The sequence below is a fragment of the Pleurodeles waltl genome, chromosome 2_2 (assembly GCF_031143425.1).
Source record: "Pleurodeles waltl isolate 20211129_DDA chromosome 2_2, aPleWal1.hap1.20221129, whole genome shotgun sequence".
Lineage (NCBI taxonomy): Eukaryota > Metazoa > Chordata > Amphibia > Caudata > Salamandridae > Pleurodeles > Pleurodeles waltl.
In genome coordinates, this window is record NC_090439.1 from 156,174,735 (window position 1) to 156,181,988 (window position 7,254).

A 7,254-nucleotide genomic window follows, 5' to 3' on the forward strand; every position below is an offset into this window, starting at 1 on the left:
CAGCCCAAACCCCTGCAGCCTCAGACGGCTGCCCACTGGTGCTGCTGCTGCTGGTGGTGTTGCTGGTGGCAGTGCTGCTGGTGAAGCTAGTGGTGGTGGGGGGAGGCTCCAGCCCATCCCCTGCAGCCTCGGACAGCTGCCCACTGGGGCTGGTGGTGGTGCTGGTGGCAGTGCTGCTGGTGGAGCTCGTGGCGGTGGGGGGAGGCTCCAGCCCATCCCCTGCAGCCTCTGATGGCTTCCCACAGGTGCAGCTGATGGTGGTGGTGCTGGTGGAGGTGCTGCTGGTGGAGCTCATGGTGGTGGGGGGTGGCTTCAGGCCATCCCCTGCAACCTCGGACGGCTGTACCACCTTAATTTGGTGGTGGGATCTCTGACTGAGTCCCAGCACTAGGCCCCTTGTCCTCACTGTCTGCTGGTGCAGGCTCCTTGCCTTTCCTGCCAGCACCTGGGGATGGCTCTTTCCCCTTCCTTCCTGCAGCACTTGGGGTTGGCTCCTTGCCCTTCCTTCCTGCAGAATTTGGGGTTGGATCGTTGCCCTTCTTTCCTGCAGCACTTGGGGTTGGCTCCTTTCCCTTCTTTCCTGCAGCACTTGGAGCTGGCTCCTTGCCCTTCCCTCCTGTAGCAGTTGGCGCTGCCTCCTTGCCCTTCCTTCCTGTAGCACTTGGGTCTGGCTCCTTGCTCTTCCTTCCTGCAGCACTTGGGGCAGGCACCACTTCCGTCTGGCTGGCTAGTGCCCGGGATCCTTTCCCACCTGGAGTTGGTGGGGACACTACTGTGCCCGTGGACTGGGTGGCTTAGGTGCTTGCCTGGGTTTTGACCACCCTGGCCTGATGTGAAGGACGAGGAGGGAGGGGTAGGGAAGAGGTCAACGGTGGAGAGGAAAAGCTTCTTAGGGATATTGGGGTGGGGAGAGGTAGATGGTTTGGGAGTGGAGGAAGATGGAGTGGTTGTAGGAGGTGTCAGTCTGCTGTGTTTGGGTGCAGGTGCATGGGCTGGATGCTGTTGTGAGGTGGATGGCTGTTGGGTGTCTGAGTGCTTGTGTTTGTGTACTTTGGGAGAAGGGGGCTGAGACACAGTGGGAGAAGACACAGGGGACGAGTGCATGGATGTGGGGGCGGTGACTGCCAGTGAGGGGTGTGTACTGAGAGGTGTGCTGGTGGTAGTGGATAAGGATGTAGTGCATGCAGGTATGAGTGGAGACGCAACTGGGAGGAAGGTGGAGGACGAGGAGGAGGGGGTCACAGTGGAGGCAGTGGATGTTGGTATGTCTGCATCTGGATGGTGTTTGTGTGAGTGCCAGTGGGATGAAATGTGGTGCTTGTGTTTGCCATGTCCACTCGTGTGTGTTGTCCTGGGTGCCTGCTCGTCTGACTGTGTGCTTGGTGTAGGTTGGGGATGAGGGGAATTAGTCCAACTATCCTGCCTGTTACACTTATGGCCCACAATGCCCCTTCCCATCCCCATTAGCACAGACATGGCCCAGCATACATGCTGCACGCCGCCCAGGGCCCATCCACCAACCCCCACTACACGAGGCCTTCACACACAGCACTCCATGCATTCATGCCCCATGCATCGTACTCACAGTGTACTCACCTGTTGGTCTGGAGGCCCATACAGCAGTCGGTACTGGGGTAGGACCCCATCCACCAGTCGCTGCAACTCCACCGAGGTGAAGGCAGTGGCCCTTTCCCCAGTCACACGAGCCATGGTAGGTTCCAGACACAGGTCACAGCTGCCCAGGCAGTGTAGCTCCTCTCCTGTTGAAGGTCAGGTAGTAAGTGAGTGAACAGACAGAAAATGGCGGTCACGACCACTGCGGTGCGTACCGTCACCATTGGCCACTGTACCCCATAGGGCCCAATGATAACCAATGAGGAGTTGTATGGCGGTTCTCGACCGCCTCCCGCAACAGTGCACAACGTCAGCGGAATTACATAATTTCCAACTGTCCCTCCATACTGGATTGGTGGACCCCATTTCAGGGAGGGGGAGGCAGGCCATGGATCCTAACTACATCACAGTACACAATTTCACAATCTGGACACATACCACAAAAATATTGTAACAATCACAATATGCATTGAACTGTAGTGGTTACAATGTACAGATAATGACCAGTTGCTCACTCTTTTACCCCATAGAATGCAACTGCTGTGGATGAATAGGAGATGGAGACATCCCCCATGTACAGACCCCTGGTGGACTTGGCAACAATGGAGGACAGGCACATTATCCTCACCCATGGACTGGACAGGGCCACAATCACAGAGCTGTGTGCCCAATTGGAGCCGGACCTAATACCTGCTATCCATTACCCCAGTGGAATCTCCCCTCTTGTGCAAGTCCTATCTGTGCTCCATTTCTTGGCAACTGAGTTCCTTTCTAAGTGACAGTGGGCTTGGCAGCAGGAATGTGTCAGCCACTGTTCTCAATAGTGCTGACCAGAGTGTTGTCTGCCCTGATTAAAAACATGTGCAGCTACATTGTTTTCCCTCAGGTGGAGGAAGGCTGACTTCTATGCAATGGGACATATCCCCAACATCATAAGTGCAATTGATGGGACACATGTTGCATTTGTTCCCACCCCCCTGGCAAAATGAACAGGTCTTCAGAAACCATAAAAGTTATCACTCAATGAATGTGCAGATGGTGTGTTTGGCGGACAAGTACATCTCCCATGTCAATGCTAAGTATCCAGGCTCGGTGCATGATGCCTTTCTCCTGAGGAATAGCAGCATCCCAAATGTGAAGGCCCAACTCTAGAGGCACCTGGTGTGACTAATAGGTGAGCCCTGGTTCCCACCCAGTGGATGTTGGTGTATGTGGGTGTCCCTAAGGGGTAGTGTGTGACTAACAGTTGTCCCTCGATATTTGCAGGTAACTCTGGTTACCCCAACCTCTCATGGTTATTGACCTCTGTGAGGAATCCCAGGACAAGGGCAGAGGAACGTTACAATGAGGCACATGGGTGAACAGCAAGGATAATAGAAAGGACCTTTGGCCTCCTGAAGGCCAGGTTTCGGTGCCTCCATCTAACAGGTGGATCCCTGTGCTACTCACCCAAGAAGGTGTGCCAGATCATCGTGGCATGCTGCATGTTGCAAGACCTTGCCTTGCGGCGCCATGTGCCTTTTCTACAGGAAGTGGAGGCTGGAGATGGCCGCGGGGCAGCAGTGGACCCTGTGGACAGTGAAGATGAGGAGGCAGAGGATGAGGACAACAGAAGTGCAGTCATTCATCAATACTTCCAATGACACACAGGTAAGACAGTGTTATTTTACATTTCATTGACAGTTTGATGTGTGACATTGTCACTGACAGGCTTCCTACTTCTATGCCCACTCACTGTACCCTTTGGCACCTATTTTTGCAGATGTTGGTGCCCCACGATTGCTCCTGGTGTGTTCAGTGCAGCCAACTACAGGTCTTTCCTATGTAAACATTACTGTACAGTTGAATTGCAATGTTTGAACCTTGTTAAATGAATACATTTTGAAATCATTTGACATACTCCATACTTATATTTTTTCAAAGTGTGTTTATTGCAGTGCTCTGAAGAAAAGGGGGAAGTGCAATGGGCTGGGGTGATGATGGAGGAAAGTCCAGGTTAGAGTCCAGTCTATTTGTAGCACAGTTGCAGGGTTCAATGGGGCATTGGAAGGGGAGCAATGGCAGTTCAAGCCGGACAGGGTGACAGAGAGGGACACAAGGGTGACAATCAGGAGAGTCTTATTTCCTGGTGGGGGTCTTGGCAATAGTGTCTGGCTTCTGCCTGGATCGCAGGGAACGTTTGCGGGGTGGTTCTCCTTTTGCAGGGGGAGGGGTGCTGGTGGCCTGTTAGTCCTGTGGAGGGGCCTCCTGTCCACTAGTGGCAGCGGAGGTGGAGGGATGTTCAGTAGTCTGGCTAGTGTCAGGGGCCCGCTGTTATGCCACTGCCTCCCTCATACTGTTGGCCATGTCTGCCAGCACCCCTGCAATGGAGACCAGGGTGGTGTTAATGGACTTCAAGTCCTCCCTGATCCGCAGGTATTGTCCCTCCTGCAGCCGCATGTTCTCCTGCATCTTGTCCAGGATCTGGCCCAGTGTATCCTGGGAATGTTGGTATGCTCACAGGATCGCGGTGAGTGCCTCCTGGAGGGTCGGTTCCCTGGGCCTGTCCTCCCCATGTCACACAGCAGTCCTCCCTGCTTCCCTGTTGTCCTGTGCCTCTGTCCCCTGAAGCGTGTGCCCACTGCCACTGACCCCAGGTCCCTGATTGTCCTGTGTTTGTGGTGTGCCCTGGGGTCCCTGTAGTGGTGGACACACTGCTGATTGACGTGTCCTGGGAACAGATGTATGGGCCCGCTAGGTGGGTGCTGTGTTGATGTTTCCTTAGTGGGGAGGCTCTGTGGTAGTGTGAGACTGTGCCTGGGTAACCGACTGTCTGGAGGTCCCTGATGGGACAGGTTGGTCATACAGATCCAGGCAACCAGAGCTGCTGTCATTAAGTTGGGCCTCTTCTGTGGGGGGACTGGATGTTGCTGGTACATCTTCTCCGGTGACATTGGCTGGGGTACCTGTGGGGATGTAAATGCAGTTCTATTGTTTCTGCGTGAGGCATATTGTGCATGGGTGTGTTTCCCTCTATGGTTGTTATTGCTCTGGCAGCTCTGCCTTGTATGAGTTGTTATTTGGTGGGCTAGGTGATTCTCTCTAGTGTGCATGCTGTGGTGATAGGTGTGGTGATAGGTGTCCAAGCAGGTCTGTGAGGAGTGTCCATGCATTGGTGTTGCATGCAGGGCTTGACATTGGGATGAGTGGGTTGTGATGGTGGGGTGTGTGGGAGGCGGTGGAGTGATGGGAGTGAGGGTGAGGGTGGGGGTATGTGATGGCATGCAGGTAGGGTGGTGATAGTAGTAAAGAGTTGTCTTACCAGAGTCCAGTCCTCCTGCTACTCCTGCCAGGCCCTCAGGATGCATGATTGCCAAGAATTGCTCCTCCCATGTTGTTAGTTGTGGGAGAGGAGGTGGGGGTCCACCACCAGTCCTCTGTACTGTGAGCTGATGTCTTGCTGCAACGGAACACACCTTCCCCCGTAGGTCGTTCCACCTCTTCCTGATGTCATCCCTTGTTCTGGGGTGCTGTCCCACGGCATTGACCCTGTCCACGATCCTCCGCCATAGCTCCATCTTCCTAGCAATGGATATCTGCTGCACCTGTGATCCAAATAGCTGTGGCGCTACCCGGATGATTTCCTCCACCATATCCTTAGCTCCACCTTCAGTGAACCTGGGGTGCTGTTGCGGTGCCATGGGTGTAGTGTGAGTGGTGTGGGTGAGGGTGTGTAGGGTGATTTTTGGGGTGTGTGATGTAGGGTGCGTGGGTGGTCTACAGGTGATGGTGATATGTGGCTCTGTTTGTGTGAGTGCTCTTGCTGTCTCTCTCTGCTGGCAAATGTTTTTAGTTGTAAAGGGTTGTGGGTAATGTGGGTGGGTGTTTTATAGTGGTGTGGGTATGCTGTGTGTATGGGTGTCAGGTGTGTGTACTTCGAATTGTCCAATGTGGTGCTGTTTTGTATGTGTGTGTGTATTTTGAGCGTGGCGGTATGTACCGCCAATGGTTTACTGCCATTGAATGTCCGCCGTGGTGATTCGTGGGTCATAATGTTGTGGGCGTAGTTCTGTTGGCGTAACGGTGTGGGTTTTGATACCGCCAGTTTATCACTGACCTTTGGTGTGGCGAATTTGTGCGTGTCAGTGAATAGTGACGGTTGGTGTGTGCGTGTCATAATATGGTTAGCGGATATCCACCACCACGACGGTAGGTTGGCGGCAGTCAGCATGGCGGTAAGTGGAATTTACTGCCAATGTCATAATGAGGGCCTATATATTTTATTAATAAAATGTCTGAGGGTACGATGTTTAGAATTTTTTTATATCTATATTCGAGCTATCTAGGAAACATTGACAGTATTGTTGTGAAACATGTTTGAGAAAACACCAGGTCTACATCAAGCTCTGTTAAAAGAGAGGACAGTGTTTGTCAAAAGTGTAAGGTCGTGTAACACCTGTATGTGTAACAATGAATGTCTGCAATAAAAGAATTTAAACTTGAATTCAGACTTACATCTTCATTCGGACACCAGGAAACACAATTTAAAAAGGCTTTACAAGATGACAGAAGTGTGTTGAAAAGTTATAAGTGTTTATTACAATCAGTTTTTAGTACAAACATTACGCTGATAAACTTACCAAAGAAATAAAAGAAGAAAAATCCTTTAATATGTTATACATTGCAAAACTATGCACACAAACATTGGAACACATATACATCCGATCAAAAGTCAGAAAAAAAGAAAAACATCAGGGTGTGAGCCCCGGGTGCCCTTTGGACAGAATCGTTTTTTTTTAGGTTCCACAGATGCAGGGCCAGGGAACGAAAGATGCTGCTGCCAACTGGGGGATGGAGGCTTTCAAACTTGGAAGCATACGTTAGTGGTCGGCATCACTGATGATCATAGAAGGAATGCTAAGTTCCGCTGAGGTATGCCGAAACTGGTCCCAACCTAAAGGAGCGTTCTGGAGAGCTAGTATTTTGGGGTGTGTGAGACCTTTGACTAAGTTGTACATGTGGGACCCAGCAACCAGCTGACCTTTGTAGAGGCATTCGCCCCACTCATTCTACAAGATCAGGTCTTTAGAAGCACCTTCGACTTATATATTTTTTTAAGTTCTTCAACAAAGACATCTGAGGATGGTGATGGTGGTTGTTCATCTTGAGGCGTTGCAGGGGAAGGCGGAGGCAGTTCAGAGTCCGGGGTATATAGAGTCAGCTTGTTTTTCTAAGTATTCCATTGTAATTTTGTAAAATGTTTTGAAGAGCTCTGGAGTAAAGGCCTACTTTGTCATGAGGTTTAAATCAGTACGGTTCAAAATTTCTTTAATCTTGGCATCTAGATGTAGCGTTTCATTTTTACGTATATCCCAAGCATCACTTATAGACAGGCCCAACTGTTCCAGCTGCTGGCATGGCATAAAGTACATCTTTTGGGCATAATCCATCAGTTCCCTGCTAGGAGGCTTGTAATCAACAGTATAACTATGCCCAACTAAGAACCTATGAGACCACCTGACTGCTTTACCAGTTTCTTCTTAGAAATGAGGGAATCCCTTTTATTACTAAGCTTCTGGATGAGGTGACACTTCTCCTTTAAGAAATGCAACTGGCTGTCTGATATAGAGACATTGCCTTTTAAGGTGTTTAGGGTGATTT